The sequence below is a fragment of the Ochotona princeps genome, chromosome 30 (genome assembly GCF_030435755.1).
Source record: "Ochotona princeps isolate mOchPri1 chromosome 30, mOchPri1.hap1, whole genome shotgun sequence".
NCBI classification, from domain to species: Eukaryota; Metazoa; Chordata; class Mammalia; order Lagomorpha; family Ochotonidae; genus Ochotona; species Ochotona princeps.
Window position 1 is genome coordinate 16,860,203 of NC_080861.1, and position 17,649 is coordinate 16,877,851.

Sequence of the window (17,649 nt, forward strand, 5' to 3'; positions counted from 1 at the left end):
CTTTTGTTCAAGGCTTTTTACGTGTTGTCTTTTCAGATGGAAAGAAACATGACTCACTGGGAGAAGGAATGGAGTTGTTATTTCAAATTTGAAACAAAATAGAAGAAATCCAGAAAAAAAAAAAATGGTTGAGGTTACCAAGAGCCAGCGTTACCTAAAGCTTCCTATAATTATGTTGACAGTGAAGTATTTTAATGATTTCAATAAGCTGAAATCTATTCAAAAGGAACAGGATATATTCACATCGTATGATACAAATTTTCCATCATTATAGCTATATAAATGAGCCTAAAGCTCGTGTTTTTCTTTATTTTTTCTTTAGAGATTGGAATAAACATTGCCTGAAACCATCATATTTGATGTGGTATTTAAATGCCGATTTTGCAAACTTTCAAGGAAAACTCTGATCACTGTTTTTTTTTTTTCAATTGCAGAGAAGCCTGATGAGAGCATTACAATCAAATATATACAGTTCCGGGCCTAGTGCAGGAGCCTAGCAGCTAAAGTCCTTGCCTTGCATGCACCGGGATCCCATATGGGCACCGGTTCTAATCCCAGCAGTGCTGCTTCCCATCCAGTTCCCTGCTTGTGACCTGGGAAAGCAGTGGAGGACGGCCCAAAGCCTTGGGACCCTGCACCCGTGTGGGAGACCTGGAAGAGGCTCCTGGCTCCTGGCTTTGGATTGGCTCAGCTCTAGCGATGCTTGGGGAGTGAATCATTGAACGGAAGATCTTCCTCTCTGTCTCTCCTCCTCTCTGATATCTGACTTTATAATAAGAATAAATGAAAATCTAAAAAAAACCCAAATATATGATTCCATTAAAATTACACAAAGCCTTGATGTTGGGTTTTTTAATTACTTTTGGAAATTATAGTTTATTCTAGAAGAGAGTGGGAAAATTGATGGTGCTTACATGATAGATGTTTCCAAATGTGTTGAGGTCAAAGAGAGACTGCCAATCCAACACATGTGTTTTTAATAAAAATAACATTATTAGTAAACACATTTGAAATGGCTTTTAAATTTTTAAAAATATTTATTTATTTATTTAAAAGGCAAAACAGAAAGAGGGCCCGGCGGCGTGGCCTAGCAGCTAAAGTCCTTGCCTTGGATGCCCCAGGATCCCATATGGGCACCGGTTCTAATCCTGGCAGCTCCACTTCCCATCCAGCTCCCTGCTTGTAGTCTGGAAAAGCAGTCGAGGACGGCCCAAAGCCTTGGGACCCTGCACCCGTGTGGGAGACCTGGGAAGAAGTTCCTGGTTCCCGGCTTCGGATCGGCGCAGCACCGGCCGTTGCAGTCACTTGGAGAGTGAATCATCGGACGGAAGATCTTCCTCTCTGTCTCTCCTCCTCTCTGTATATCTGACTTTGGAATAAAAATAAATAAATTTTTAAAAAGTAACAGAGAGAAAGAGAGAGAGAAAGAGAGAGATCTTCTATCCAATGGTTTACTTTACAAATGGTTGCAACAGCTAGACCTTAGCCGGCCCAAATATTTCTTCAGTTAAAGTAATCATAAGTCTATTATGTATTAGACTATAAAACACACAGAAAATATGAGGTTAGGAGCCTGGAATTCGAACACATTTCTTTTTATTTTATTTTTAAAGAAGATTTATTTTGCTTAAAAAGTGACAGAGAATGGCTAGATTTTAGCACATAAAACCATCATCTGTGATGCTGCAATCCCACAGGAGTGCTAGAGCAAGTTCTAGAAGCTCCACTTGCAACCCAGCTCACTGCTCATATGCCTGGGAAAGCGGTGGAAGATGGCCACTTGTGTCGGCCTCTGCATTCATGTGAGAGAACTGGAAGAATCTCCAAGCTCCTGGCTGCAGCCTCGCTCAGCCCTGGTCATTATGACCTCTGAGGAGAGAACCAGTGGATAGAAGATTTCTCTCTTTCTCTGTGTGTATCTTGCTCTGTAACTTTGCCAGTAAAAGAAAATACAATAATAAAATAAAGTATAAAGAGTGACAGAGAGACTAAAAGAGTTCCTCCATCTTCTGGTTCCTTCCCCAAATGGCTACCTGCAATGGTCATCCAGGACTGGACAAGCCCCATAGAGGTTTCCCATGTATAAAGTTGACATATGGGTGTCAATGATATTGGACCACTGGGTGCCCAGATATTCAGCTAAACCTTATTCTAGGTAAGGTTGGTTAGGCATTTCTGGAAGAAATTGACATTTACATGTATAGACTGATGAAGGAAGAATGGTCTCCCCGAAAAAGGGAAGATTGAGGCAGTCTGTTGAAGGCCTGAATAGAACAAAAGGCTGACCAAAGCAGAGCTCTCACGCCTCCTGAAGGCCTTGCAGCTGGGACACGGGTCTTCTGTCTTCAGATTTGGACAGGAGCTCTTCTGGCCATCAGGCCTTCCAACTTGCCCTAGAACTTACACCATCACACCTTGGTTCTCAGTTTTTTGAACTACAAATCTAGGAACTTCTTAGCCTCCGTAATTACAGGATCAATTTGTTATAATAAATCATACATATAATAAATCATATATGCTATGTATAACAAATCATATATATATATATATATATATATATATATATATATATATATATATAAAGGATGCATCCAGTCTCCATAGAAAATGGAATTAAAACGTACATTTATTTGGGTGTGAAAACATATATATAAGGGGCCTTCAAAATGCACATGGAAGGACTGTAATACACAGTGATTTGAGTCTCAACTACTCTGCTTATGATCCATGCACTTTTTAGTGCACCTGGGATTACAGTGGAAGATGGCCGTTTGGGAAACCTGGATGGAATGCCAGGCCTCTGACTTCAGCCTGGTTAAGCCCTGGCTGTTGTGGACACTTGGAAGAACCAAAGGATAGATGATTCTCTCTCTCTTTCTGGATTCAAATAAATAATTCCTTAAAAAAAAATAAACTAAACTAAACAAGCAAACAAACAAAAAAATCAGTTCATGTGGGCCCAGCATGGTAGCCTAGTGACTAAAGTCCTCGCCTTGAACGTGCAGGCATCCCATATGGGCACAGGTTCATATCCCAATAGCTCCACTTCCCATCCAGCTCCCTGCTTCTGCCTGGGAGAGCAGTTGAGGACAGCCCAAGGCTTTGGGATCCTGTACCTCTGGGAGCCCTGGAGGAGGCTCCAGGCTCTTGGCTTTTGATCAGCTCAGCTCCGGCCATTGTGGCCACTTGGGGAGTGATTCATCGGATGGAAGATCTTCCTCTCTGTCTCTCCTCTCTGTACACCTGTCTTTCCAATGAAAATGAATAAGTCTTAAAAAAGATTTGGGAGGCTGGGTGTGGCTTCCCCCTCAAATTTCCCCCTTCCCTAGAGACAAGAAGAAATAGAGAATCTGGAAACAATGATTTCACCCAGTTTTTCCTAACCCTCAATCCTTCTCAGCCTGGCCAACGAAGTAATCATCATCAAAAGTAAAAATTAAGAAAAAATTTGTTCACAGGAAAAAAAAAATCATGCCGGGACTGGTACCATGTTACAGCAGGCTAAGCCTCCACCTGTGCTGTCAGCCCCCCATACAGGAACTAGTTCTAGTCTCGATGGCTCTATTTCTGATCCAGTTCCCTATTTATAGCCTGAGAAAGCAGTGGAGGATGGCCCTGGTCCTTGGGCCCCTGAGGTCCCATGGGAGACCGGGAAGAAGCTCTTTGATACTGGCTTCAGATGGGCCCAGTGCTGGTGACTGGCCATTTGCGGTGCGGAATGAACCAGTGGATGGAAGATCTCTCTTCTATCTTCTCTCTCTCTCTCTCTCTCTCTCTCTCTCTCTCTTCCTCTCTCTCAGTAATTTTGCCTTTCCAATAAAGATAAATAAAATCTGAAAAAAGAAGTTCATGGAAAATATCTTACAGAAAGTTATGCTTGAGCTTAACAATTTGCACCAAATTTAACATCATTTAACATGTTTTTTTCATGAACTTTGGAGGTATCTTTATTTGTATTTATATATGAGCATATATGTGTATACAAACACACACAATCATTGGCTCAGTTTTTCCAGAGAATCATGTTAAAGAGCCATTTAAAAGTTTTGAAATGACTAGAGTCATGCAAGAGTAATTAAGAGCAGGAAAGAGAGAAAGGCGAGGATCTAACCCCCTGGGAATTCCGTGCAATTGTCTAGACAGGGAATGATGGTACCAGCTGAGATAAATGGTTTCCTGCTCTGGCCAATCGACCCACCCAGCCACGCAAATCACCAATCGTAACAGTGAAAATAATAGTAAATGCTAAACAGTAATAAAAGTTCTCTGCTTCGATTAAGCAAGTTCTTAGAATTTACTGAGAGCCAGGTGCTGTTTTAAGCACTTTCAAAATATCAAATCACCTAATCCTAGAAAATTTACAAAGTAGTTATTATTAATATCCCTATTGTACAGATAGGAATACAGAGGCAAAAAAAAAAAAAAGAAGTTTGACTAACTCGTCCGTGTTTACCCAGTTACTAAATTGCAAACCCAAGTCATCTGCACCAAATGCCTTAGCCTTAACTAAAATGCTGTGTTAGCTTTGGGCGGAAAATTGTGGTGGCTCTAAGATACATAGTTGAAGCCATCCATTGGAGATTAAAAAATATGTATAAACTAATGAGAAGTATTTTAATCCTGAGTCATTTAGAGGTCATAAGTAGATTGTGAAATAGAATTTGATCCATGTACCAAAAAAAAAAACCAAAAAAAAACCAAAACAAAAAAAAACCCAGCTAAGTCAGCAAAGTATCCCTGCACCTGCATTATTAGCTCCAAGAGCAAGAGAAAAAATTACAGACTCATGCTTTTCCAGACAAACCAGTTATATATATGCAAAATATCTCTAGAGATCTATATTGTGGTTGGAAGAGATGAATACATTTCTGACGTTTTGCATTGGCACTCTGGGAAAGGTGAAATGAAAGGCATCATAGTTGTCAGGTTCAATTTGTGTTAGCTCTGAAAGTTTGGAGATTCTTTAGCTAACTCTGACCAGCTCAGCTAATAAAAGACCATACAATAAAAGAATATTTATCAATGATGGGCGTTCACAATTGTAAAAAAGGAGCAAGTCATGTTAAGTATTTTTGACATTTCTAACTTATGAAAGAACTATAAGCCTCAAAGTTAATTTAATAAATTTTCCAGATTATATAATATTACTACATATTAACCTGCTACTGGAAATGTCCTGAGAACTATGTGTGTGTGTGTGTGTGTGTATTTTGCCATTTACTTGTTTTAAAGATGCACTTATTTATTTGAAAAACAGAGCTAGACAGAGAATCTTGTGTCCAACAGCCACAAGGACAAGGGCTGAGCCAGGCCCAAGTCAGGAGCCTGGAACTCCATCCGGATCTCGTGTATGGACGGCAGGGGTTCAGACACTTGGACCATCTTCCACCGCTTTCCCAGGCTCGGTAGCAGGCAGCTGGATAGGAAGTAGAGCAGCTGAGATTCCAATGTGCACTCCTATGTGATGCCAGTGCCTTGGTCTGCTGCTTTCCCGGGTGCATGAATAGGTAGCTGGGTTTGAAGCGGAGCAGCTTGAATTGGTAGCCATTGGGGTTCTGGAATCATAGATGGCAGCTAAAACCACTGTGCTGCAGCGCCTGTCCCACCCCAAAGCCTTCCTTACTTCCTTGGACTATATGCAGTAACTCCCTGATCCCAATTGCTTTTTGCACTGCTTTAAAAGTAGAGCACTGTTCCTTAGTACAAAGGCCTGCTTGTTAAACCTGTCAGAACACAGAACATTTTATGTCTGATAAAAATAAAAACTTTGCTTGTTCAATTTTATGCAGTACATAGGGCACCTTGGATTTGAGCCAAAGCGAATGGGTACAGGTTCTTAGACCTCCATGAGATATCAAGGATTTAAATGAACTTGACAAGGACAAGCCAGGAAGGTGACCTAAGATTCGGTAACTCCACCTCCTTGCCTGACAGTTCAGTCCACCTGCTTTCCCAGAATGCACCTGTGTCTCCTCCATGACCAGGAAAAAAGAGATACCATGATGGCCATGTGGAAGTTAAATTCCACTGGGCGGCACCATGAAACTCCCAGACAGCCTCATGTACAAAGAACTCCACCTTATTTGCATAGTTAGTAAGGGGACCATCCCTTTTCTCATAAAGGTGATATCATGGGAGGGGTCCTTCTCTTGCTCTTGGCTTCTGGACTGTTTCTGGATCCTTCTTTGGCCTCCTCCTCCCCTCTCTTTTTAAGCAAATCTGGTCCACTTATGACAGGCAACTCTCCATACGGGGTGATCCATACTCATGTGCAATGGTAATATTCACTCTCTCACTTCTGAATTAATCCTGCCCTCATGTGTGCCCTGTATTTATGTCTTCGTGCTGAATTCTTATCTCTGTAGGAGCAGAAACCTGAAATAAAGGTTAAAATACTTAGGCCTGCAACACACACATTTTTTCAAGATTCCCGTTTCATGATTAAGGTTTTCCAAGGAGCTTCAGACACATGGTTCCTGTAAGCTGCAACACAGCAAGGGCAGACTGGAGCAAGAAACTGTATCTAGGTTCTGGTCCATCCTTGTTTCTCCCTTGCCTTGTCACAGGACACACAGTAACATCTCTCCTATGCTAGTTGCATATTATTTCATCAAGATATTTTCAAGTGCTGTGAGTTTCCTTGCTATAACGCAGTTATCAGAAGACTCTTGGATAAGCTTGGCTGCAAATTTCATATTCCATGCCTCGAGGGGAAGGAAAGCCAGTGTCCCAGCCAAGCGCTCTGGATTCCCTGGGGAGCCCCGGTCAGTCTCCTGGCTCCTCTGGGCTTGGCTGCCTTCACCGGATTCTTGCTCTCTCTTGCCTCCAGCCCATTCCTCGGTTTTCAAACCAAAAATAGCTCTCGGCCAGTCAAGGTTTTGAGTAGGTGGCAGTCTACAGCAAATGTTAAGAGAAGTGGAACCACAAAAACTTCATTTTGGGAATAACCAGCAAAAAGAAAATCTTTCTGTCTCTCCTTCTCTCTGTAAATTTGACTCTTAAATAAATAAACAGATAAATAAATAAATACATAAATAAACAAACAAATAAATAAATAAATGGGCAGGAGGACCCTGGGTGAAGCTGTTAAGAGGTCATTTTGAAACTTTTACATCTCATATTACAGTTCCTCAGTTTGTCTCCTGGCTCTGCTTCTGATCCAGCTTCCTGCTGATGTGGACTCCAACAGGCAGCAGGTGATGCAGCAAGCCACTGTCCGGCTCTCAGGCACGTTGGACTCTGACCTTAGAAGGCCTGACCGACTCCAGGCTACTTAGGAGCATCTGGGGAGGGAACTGACAAATGGAAGCTTGCTTTCTTTTTGTCTCTTTCTGTCTGCTTGTCAGACACAATGAAAAGAAAGTGAACGTTAAAAATCAAAAGTGTTTAAAATTAAAATGATTGTGGAAGATACTGACATAGAAGGAAACTAAGTGAAATGCACGTAAATCTTTTTATGAATACTGTTTGGGGGATTTTCTGTAAGATTGAGAGTATTTTAAAAGTTAAAGACGTTAATGTAAAAACTTTATTTAAACATTGATAAGTATGTTAAAAATGCAAAAGCCCAGTGGTACAAAATATGTTGCCAATTACACTGAAATTTTTATAAGTCTCGGAGTTAAACATAGATTCACAAACTCACTGTGTTTATAGGTTACTAGAAGGCTGTTTGCACATGTGGGTCACTAAATTTAGGAAACTTCTTTTAAATATTTAGTTTAATTTTTTATAAAAGATTTTATTTTTAATATTGGTTACATAGTTGAGGGAGAGACACACCCATGTGGGCTGTGACCAAGGCGGTGAAGGTCAAGGAGTGCAGGAAGATGGTGGGACAAATGTTTCCATTTTCTTGTCTTCCTGTGTTTCCAGGGGGGGAAGGACAGGGATCCCTCCCTGCTGTCAAGCTACCTCAGCACCCAAGGATAGGGGATATTCCTCTGATGACATGTTAGAGACCACCCACCATGTGGGGAAGAGTGTTCCAAGGGTGTTACTTGAGTGGTTTTGATCTATGCCCTCGCTGCACCAGGGTTGAGAAGATCTCTCCAAGGTTATTTGGCTGATCAAGTCTACTTCATTTACACCCACAGTTTGTCTACCAGGCCCTTTCCCACTTCCAGACTTTGTATCTGCAAGAGGAATTGCAGTCCAGCCTGATATTGGCTCCCAGTCCTGGCACTTGCCATCTTGCCAGTGAGTGCTGTAGCCTAACCTGGCTGGCCTGCATGCATTCTGCCTCTCTTTCATGCCAGCAAGTGTGGCAGCCTAGACCAACCCGGCCCATCCCCAGACCAAGCCCACATGCCAGTTCATGGATGCTGCAGCCCTACCCGTACTGACCCAATCTGAGTCACAGCTTTCATGCTCACCAGTGGAAGCAGCAGCCCAGCAGAGGAGTCCCTGTAGTTCCCCTTAACAAGTACTCTCCCAGCCTCAGGTCTTGCCAGTGGCATCAGGTGCTTCGACCCAGCCTGGCATGGTCCACCAGCATTTCAGCTCTCTCTGATTAATGTTGCAGCCTAGTCCAGCCAAGCTTGGCCCACACCCTGTCCTGGCTCTTTGTCCATGCCAGTGCGTGCTAAGGCCTGGCCCAGCCTGGCCTGTTCCCAGACCTGGCCCACACAAATGCTGAAGAGTGCTTTAGCCTTGCCTGGCCTGGCCCGTCCCCAGCCCTGGATATTGTGCTGCCCAGAAGGAACTACGGCCTAGCAGTATAGTTCCCCTATCAAGCCTTCTATCAGCTTTCAGCCATGCTCGACTGCTTTCCCAGGTCACAAGCAGGGAGATGGATGGGAATCGAGGCTGCTGGGAATAGAACCGGCGCCCATATGGGATCCCATATGCAAGGCAAGGACTTTAGGCTTTACTACTACTAGGCTGCTGCATTGAACTCTTAAGCCAAGCTTCCATAAGCGATGCCAGCATCATAGGTGATGATTACTGTGCTGTACCGCAATACCACATTGGCTTGGTCCAGGATGAAGAAAAGAGGGAGCAGGGGGCTGGCATGATAGCCTAGTGGCTACAGCCCTTGCCTTGCAGTATCCCACATGGGTGGAAATTCATGTCCCAACTGTACCACTTCCCATGCAGCTCCCTGCTTGCGGCCTGGGACAGCAGTAGGGGTTATCCTTTCGGCAGGTAGTGAGTAGTACAGACTGGGCTGAGTTTGGTTTTGAGTACCATTTGCTTCCAAGTCCCTTTTTAAGGGGAATCTTGGAAGGTGTTACTGTATGGTGACATGGGGCTGCGGCACACACATGTTCATCTCCAGCAAAGGATCATGGCATACCATGCATGATGGGAAATGAGGTTCGAGGGCATGATGGGAGATGATGCACTGAGCCTGCATCCATGTTCTGTCAGCACAAATAGCGGTAAGTTCTGGAAAATTCCAGGGTGTGGATCCAATCAATGTTGCTGGCAATCCCTCAGCTCCTCTTTGCTCATTAGCTCTCTGCCTGCCTGCATCTGTATGGCTATAATGTGGCAAGACAAGCTTTCTTGGAACAGACTGAAAACCAGAATCGAGCCAGTGGGGTAAATCATCGCGCATTCTGTAATCCTGTGACCTCTCCACTCTTGCCTAACCCTTTGTAGTTACAGAGCAGACATGGAAATGCTGGTCGAAAGGGGTGGTTATTTCTTCTGTGGGCATGAAAAGATTATGAAATTAAACAGTTGGGATGGTTACATACCTCTGTGAACCCAATGATAAAACTGAATGGTACTTTTTTTTTCTAAAAAAAATTAAGTTTATTCACTTATTTGAAAGGCAGAGTTGCAGAGAGGGAGAAAGAAAGAGAGAGAGAGATTCCACCTGCTGGTTCTGGTTCATTCCCCCAAATTGTTGCAAAGGCCAAGGCTGGGCCAGGCTGAAGTCCATATCCTGACTTCATCTTACACCCAGAGAGAGAAGGAGTGTACCCTTCCCCGTTACCTCCACTTGAAAAGAATTCATGGAAATGAGACCGGGGTTGGCATAGCAGGCAAAGTCACCACCTGTGACATGGGTGCTGGTTCATGTCCCAGAAGTCTCACTTCTGATCCAGCATCCTGGTAATGGCCTGGGAAAGCAGCAGAAATGCCCCAAGCACTTGGGTCCCTACCACCCGTATGGGAGACCTGGATGAAGCCACTGGATCCTCACTTCAGCTGGCCTGGCACTAGCTGTTGTGGCTTTCTGCGTAGTAAACCAGCAGATGGAAGTGCGTGCTCTCTCTCTCTTTCTCTAATCAGCCAACCTCTCCTTGGGTCTGACTTCAGCACAATCCGTTACCATCACTCACTCCAGCACAGCCTCAGGATAATCTAGCAGTGTCAGGTGCGGCGGGGGTGGGGTGGGGGGGTTGAGTTGTTTTTGGACCCTGGAGCAACTTATTCTGTCTTGACTCATCATTTTAGTCCATTCTTCAACTACGACTGCATGGTAATGAGGACTGATGATAAACCCACAACAAGACAGTTTATTCTCCCTGTTGCCTGTGAGCCTGTAGCCAACTCTACAGCTCACTCAGTTTTGGATGTTCTTGAGTCCTCTGCTCCACTTCTGGGAAGAGATTTGTTAAATTCAAGGTCACCAATCTGTTCCCTAGAAAGGAGCCAGGCCCCAGTAAGGGTGAGCCCAGACCAGGCATCCACCTATTAACATTTCCTGAGTGTTGGAGAGCATGGAGCCTGCCAATATTCCTAAGAATATTAAAAATCAGGTAGACTCACATATGTGATCCTTCCACCCCAAGGTCGGCCTGTATCAATCTTCACTGAAGTTTAATTTTAAGGTCAAGAGCCAGCATCCCTGGGGAGGGGTGGGGGGGGGTTCCCAGAGCCTATGAAACTGTCACATAATGCATAATAATTAATAAAAAAAAAGTAAAAAAAAAAAAAAAAAAAGAGAGACAGCATCCCCTCCCGTCCAAGCAGAGGGTTTCAATGAAATCCAAGTTCTGCTCCAAAAGTTCTCGAAGCATGAGTTGATTAAGGTTTGCCATTTACTCTGCAACATATTTCTTCCAGTCAAGAAGCCAAATGGAGGGTAATGATTTAGACAGAACCTACAGGCAATAAATGAAGCTGTTATTCTCATTTCCTCCATGGTCCCAAACACGTGGTCCCACATTCCAGTCACTCAGATATCTGCAAGAACCCAATACTACACTGCCCTAGACTTAAAAGATGATTTTTTCTTTTGTTTTTGTATTCTACTTCTCCTGGAATCCAAATACCTTTTTGCCTTTGATGGGAGAGATCAGAGACTAAGGAAGGCATACAATTCGCTTAGACTGTGTTGTCTCAAAGATTGGAAGGTTGGCGAGGTGGAGAGCGAGAGAGCAAGAGTGAGAGCGAGCGAGCGAGCGAGATTTTACCTACTTGGAAAGGCTCTAGCAAGGACGTTGAAAGAACTCATATAAATGATTTGCTGCTTAACACAGTATAAAATCCATATTTAAGACCATAGTGATTGTGGTCGGTGCCGCGGTAAAGTGAGTTAGGCCTCTACCTGCAATGCCAGCATCCCATATGGGCACCGGTTCGAGTCCTGGCTGCTACACTACCTATCCAGCTGCCTGCTTATGACCTGGCTTTGGATTGGGCCAGCTCTGGCTGTTGTGACTGTTTGGGGACTGAGCCAGCAGATGGAAGAGTCTCTCTTCTTCTTCTCTCTCTTCTCTGCAACTCTGCCTTTCAAATAAAAATAAATAAACCTTTAAAAAAGAAGCAGAATCAATCTTAAAGAATCTAGTCAGATCTCTAAGAATAATACATCATTTATTTCAAAATTCGGAGAAATATTGTTTGCTGCTTTTTTCCTCAGAAATTCCAAAGTGCGTGAACATAAATCACACCTTGGAAAACCCAGTTAGTGGAGAATTCAGCCATCAGCAGATTACAGGGTCACACCTGTAAAACTTGTTCGAACTCCTTTGTCTTTTTTAAGACTTAATTTTGGGGGAGCTGGCGTGATGGACTACCATTTAATTCCTGGTTGCTCCACTTCTGATCCAGCTCTCTGTTTATGGCCTGAGAAAGCAGTGGAAGATGGGTCAAGTCTTTGGGCTCCTGCACCCAAGTGGGAGACGCAGAAGAAGTTCCTGGCTCTCAGCTTTGGATGGGCCCAACTCTGGCCATTGCGACCATTTGAGGAGTGAACCAGTGGGTGGTAGCTTTGTCTCCCTCTTCCTGTCTCTGTAACTCTGACTTTAAGGTAAAAACACAACAAAAACACACAAGTTGTTAAAAGGTTTATTCATTTTCATTAGAAAGGCAGATTCACAGAGAGAGAGAGAGAGAGAGAGAGAGAGAAAGATCTTCCATCTGCTGGTTTACTCCCCAAGTGGCCACAATGGACAAAGCCAAGCTGATATGAAGCCAGAAGCCAGGAGCTTCTTCTGGGTCTCCCACCCAGGTGAAGGATGCCAAGGCTTTGTGCCATCCTTGCTGTTTTCCCAGGTCATTCACAGGGAGCTGGATGGAAAGGAGAGCAGCTGGGATATGGACCGGCACTTGCAGGGGGAGGATTAGCTTGTTGAGCCACTCACTGGTTCCCAAAACTTGATTCTTTTGAAAATTTTATCTGTAAAATTTAAATTTTGCACACATTTTGTATGCATTTTGCATTTCAATAAAATATTTTAGTGAACATATAATTTTAAAAGACAACTGCTTCAATAAACCTAACAACAAAAACGAAACATCCTTCTGCCTGTTTTGTCTTTCCTCTCCCGGAAGTAACTTTTTAAGTAATTTTAGCTGCTTCCTAGGTATTATTATTATCACATTTCTAAATATTCTGCGTGAGATTATTTTTTAATTTTTCAAAATTAAATATTATATATTTTTTGTATTGAAACTGACCATTTATTTTCCCGTACTCCTCTCTTCCTGTCCTCACCTTTACTTCCTCGCATTCCATGTTCTTGACCTACTGAGATCACAACTCGATGGTTACTTCAATACTGAAGTTTTGTGTCTTGTCTTTTAATATCAGACTTTATGATTACTACTGAGCCATACAGAAAATTGCAAGCATAGATCCTTTCTTGTGTATCTTTCTCTTCATTTCAGCCCATGACTATATCATTGCCTTGGGCTTTTTTTTTTTTTTTTTTGTACAATCGTGGACTATTTTATACACTTATCATTAATTCATTCTCAACTTGTCAAAACACCGAAGCTCTTCTCCATGGTGATAAACACACAACCCATGAGTGCAGCTGTTTTCTTTGAAAGCTTCCTTCGACAATCCCTCATTCTGTTCCGATGGAGACCGGGTACTTTCCAGAGGGACCACACAGCTGAGCTGTGATCTCATTTTACCGAAATTCAAGGAATTGCCTTCTCCGGTCCCCTGCATCTTGGATCCTGCAGTTTTGTCTTTCTGGATTCAAGCCCTTGCCTCGGGAAGCGTATCCTGAAAGAGAAATTAACACCCGGCTTTTCTGATTATTTTACCCTCATTCTTGAATTGTTTGGATATAGATTTCTAGGTTGCAAATAATTTTCTCTTGTATTTTGGAAAATATTGATCGAACGTCTTCTGAGTTCTGGGGCTTCTGTTGAGAAGTTTTGAATGTCTCTTTGCTTTCAACCAGGGTATGATTTCAGAATGATGTGTCCAAATATAATACGGGGGAGGGGCTGATTTATTTTGCTGGGCACTCACCAATTCTTACAATTTGGCAGTCATGCTCTGTAATTTGGACTCTTATCTGATTTCTTTCAAAAATATTTCCCTCCAGGAGCTCTGTTTTTTTTCTGGAACTGACAGTTGCTGGAATGTTGCGCTTTTGGGTGAACCGCATTTGCTTATTTACACATACGTTTTTCTCTTCTATATCTTATGTATTTAATTTTTGTTCTACTTTTTAGGAGAAGTTCTCTATCCTAGCTTCCAACTTGCCTGCTGAATTAAAAAAAAAAATGGCTCTCTGGGGCCAGTGCCGTGGTAACATGTGTCAACCTTGCCTGCAGTACTAACATCCCATATGGGCACCAGCTCAAGCCCCAGCTGCTCTGCTTATGATCTAGTTCCCTGCTAATGTAACTGGGAATGCAACAGAAGACGGTGCCAAGTACCGGGCCCCGTCAGCCATGTGGAAGGCCCAAATGAAGCTCCTGTTCTTGGCCTGGTCCAGCCCAGGTGTCCGCAGCCATCTGGGATGGAAGAACTCTCTCTGTGAGTCCCCCTCTCTCTCTAACTCTTCCTTTCACATAAACTAATCTTTAAAAATTTGGTTCTCATGTTTTTTTAATTTTCAAGAGGTCTTTCTAATACTCTTCATTTTCTTTTAAGAAAGCTCTACTTGTGTCATAAATATAATGTCTTCCTTATCTCTGAAGTTCTCTGCCTCTTCTGTTTACCCTTTTATTGTTAATTTTTATTGGAAAGTCAGATTTGCAGAGAGGAGAGACAGAGGGAAAGACCTTCCATCCGCTGCTTCACTCCCCAAGTGGCTGCAATGGCTTGAGCTGAGCTGATCTGAAGCCAGGAGCCAGGAGCTTCTTCTGGGTGCAGGGTCCCAAGGTTCTGGGCCGTCCCTCACTGCATTCCTAGAGGACAAGCAGGGAGTTGGATGGGAAGTAGAACAGCCAGGACACCAACCAGCGTCCGCAGCCTCACATGCAAGGTGAGATTCTTTAGCCACCAGGCTATTGGGCCGGGCCCTCTGTTTTCCTTTGGCTGATAGTGGCTTTTCAAACGTTTATTTCAAATGAAGATAACCAAAAGCTCTCCATGTGGGATTCAAATGATGGAGGAGCAGAGGGCTGTGGTCTCCACCATAAATCAGCTTGGGCAGTTTTGTTTTGTTTTGTTTTTCTTTTGACTTAGTTTTCCCAAAGAGTATTCCTCTAGTCTCCTGCCTGGCGTATGGCTAGGGGTTATATTTCATGTGAAAGGCAGAGTAACAGACAGAAGGGAAGAGACAGAAATTGAAAAAGAGACACACACAGAGATCATCCATCTGTTATTTCATTCCTCAGATGGTGGCAATGGCTGGGACTGATCCTACTGCAGGCAGGACCCTGGAACTCCATCCGGGTCTCCCACGCGGGTACAAGGGTCCAAGCACTTGGCCCATCTGCTGTTGCTCCCCTGGGCTCATGAGCAGGGAGATGGATGAGAAAAGATATTGGCATCACAGGTGATAGCTTAACTTGGCATTTCATAACGCAGGCCCTTATATCTAGAACATGTTAAGAGCCTTTAAAAGTCAACAATAGGAAAACAAACAACACATTAAAGTGTGGGCAAAGGTTTGAATAGAGGCTTCGCCAGGTGAACACACAGAGATAAACAGATGCTCCACATAGTTGGCCATTAGTAAAATTAAACAGAATCAATTCCATTGCACACCTATTAAAATGGATAGTTAAAAACAGTATTCATGCCAGCTCTCTGCCAGCATGTGGAGGGAGTAGGTCTTTCTGACGATGCTGTTAGTGGTGCAGTGGATTAAGCCACAGCCTGCTATGCTGATATCCTTGATTCAAGTCCCAGCAGCTCGGTTTCCACTCTAGTTCCCTGGTAATGTGCATGGACCCCTATTGCCCTCTTGGGACACCCAGATGAGATTCCAGACTTTTGGTTTCTAATTTGGCACCACTTTGACTGTTGCAGCCGTTGGGGATGCTGAGCCAGTGCATGAAAGATCTCTGTAACTTTGTCTTTCCAACAAATCTTTTGGTTTTAAATCCAGCTATAGGGGTGGGCATTTGGCCCAGTGGTTAAGATTGCACTTGTCATATCAGCATCCATATGAGAGTCCCCGGGTTCAAGTCCCCTGGTCTACTTCCAATTCTGGCTTCCTGCTAGTGCTTACCCTGGGGAGGCAGCAGGAGATGAGGTAAGCACTTGAGTCCCTGCTACACACGAAGTTCCTGGCCCCTGGTTTCAGCTTCATTTGGCCCTGGTTAGTGGCCTTACTCCACTTGTGGAGTAAGCTGGAAGATGGAAATATCTTTCTCATTCTGTCTCTGTGCCTTCAAAATAAAATGAGAACAAATAAATAAGTAAATAAATTAAAGATTTATATATTTAATTGAGGCAGTTAGAGAGAGACAGACAGACAGAGAGAGGAGAGGCGTCTTTCATTCACTGACTCACTACCCACATAATCACACTGCTGAGATGGGGCCAGGCTGAGGCTAGGAGCCAGGAAACTTCATCTTGGTCTCTCACATGGGCACAGGGCCTAAGTACTCGGGTCATCTTCCTCTGTTTTTGCAGACACCTTAGGAGGCAGCTGACCTAGATGTGGAACAACCAGGACTTCAAAGGGCTCTCATCGTAGGATGTAGGTGCTACAGGCAGCAACTTCACTTGCTGTGCTACAACAAATTAAAAGCAATCAACTATGGTCATTTTGGTGGGGATTCAGGATGTAGCAGCAAGACAGACATGATGCATCCATCATGTTTAACAGAAAATCCCATCACATAGGACTCTTAAGAATCAAACTCATAAAGCTTAATCTTCTACCCACAGTGCCAGCATCCCATAGGAGCACCAGTTCCAGTCCTACCTGCTCCACTTCCAATCTCTGCTTATGACCTGGAAAGGAAGCAGAGGATGGTTCAAGTCCTTGGGCCTCTGTACCCGTGTGAGAGGTTTGGAAGAAAATCCTGTCTCTTAGCTCTGGCCATTGCAGCATTTGGGGAGTGACCCACAGGATGGAAGACCTTTCTCTCTCTCTTCTTATTTCTCTGTAAAACCTACCTTTCAAATAAATAAATACATCTTCAGGAAAAGAAGCCACAGGGAAAAGAAGAAACAAGTTGTGTGACTTAAAAAAAAAAACATATTCTCAAGTCCAAAACCACTTTTTCGTTTGCCTGCTTGCTCTGTCTTTTCAATTACTTGTTAATACTTCTATTCATTTATGATCCATCTTATTTTCCAAGCCAACTACTTTCTGGGTTGAGTGCCCTAGACAGGCCTCCATGTAAAACAACACCAACAGGGGTTGGAATGTTATGGCCCGAGGAGAAATTCTTCAGTGGACTCCAATACTGATTTGTTCCTGAAGGAAACAAGTAGACACATCAACCTTTCCAGTTCTTTTTTGTTGATTGTTGCTCTGATAAACTCAGGATCAAGTCATATTACCGATAGTTAATCTGAAAAATAAAGGAGGTAGTCAATGAGATAGTAGGTCTTGGTGTCTGTAGTTTTGTATTCACATGCCCTGCCCAATGCCTTATCCTACTCTTAGTAAGAATACCTGAACCAGAGCTTGACTCTACAGGTTGCTGGGCCGGGTGGAGTGAGCATGAATGCATCAATGATGCGCACATGGAAACTTTGCGCAAGACATGCACGGACCTGCCAGAGGCACACCTATTCCAGGATTCCAGGTGGACCTCAACAGGAATTCTTTCCCTCAGAAGTGCTTTACCCCTGTATTCCTTCTTGTCTTAAAAAGAGCTTCTGGTTTTATCCATTGTATTTTACCAACAAGCCCAGGAGAGAAATAAAACTCTCAATGTTCCATGCTGTTGTGTCCACAGGGATGGGGATGTCCTGAAGTGATCGAGTTGTTTTCTCAGATACAATTCAGAAGCAGATAAGGCCGGATTTCAGAGCTCTTCAGATGGCAGGCAGAAGGCCTGAGCCGTCTGTGAGATCACCTTCCAAGGGAGGCA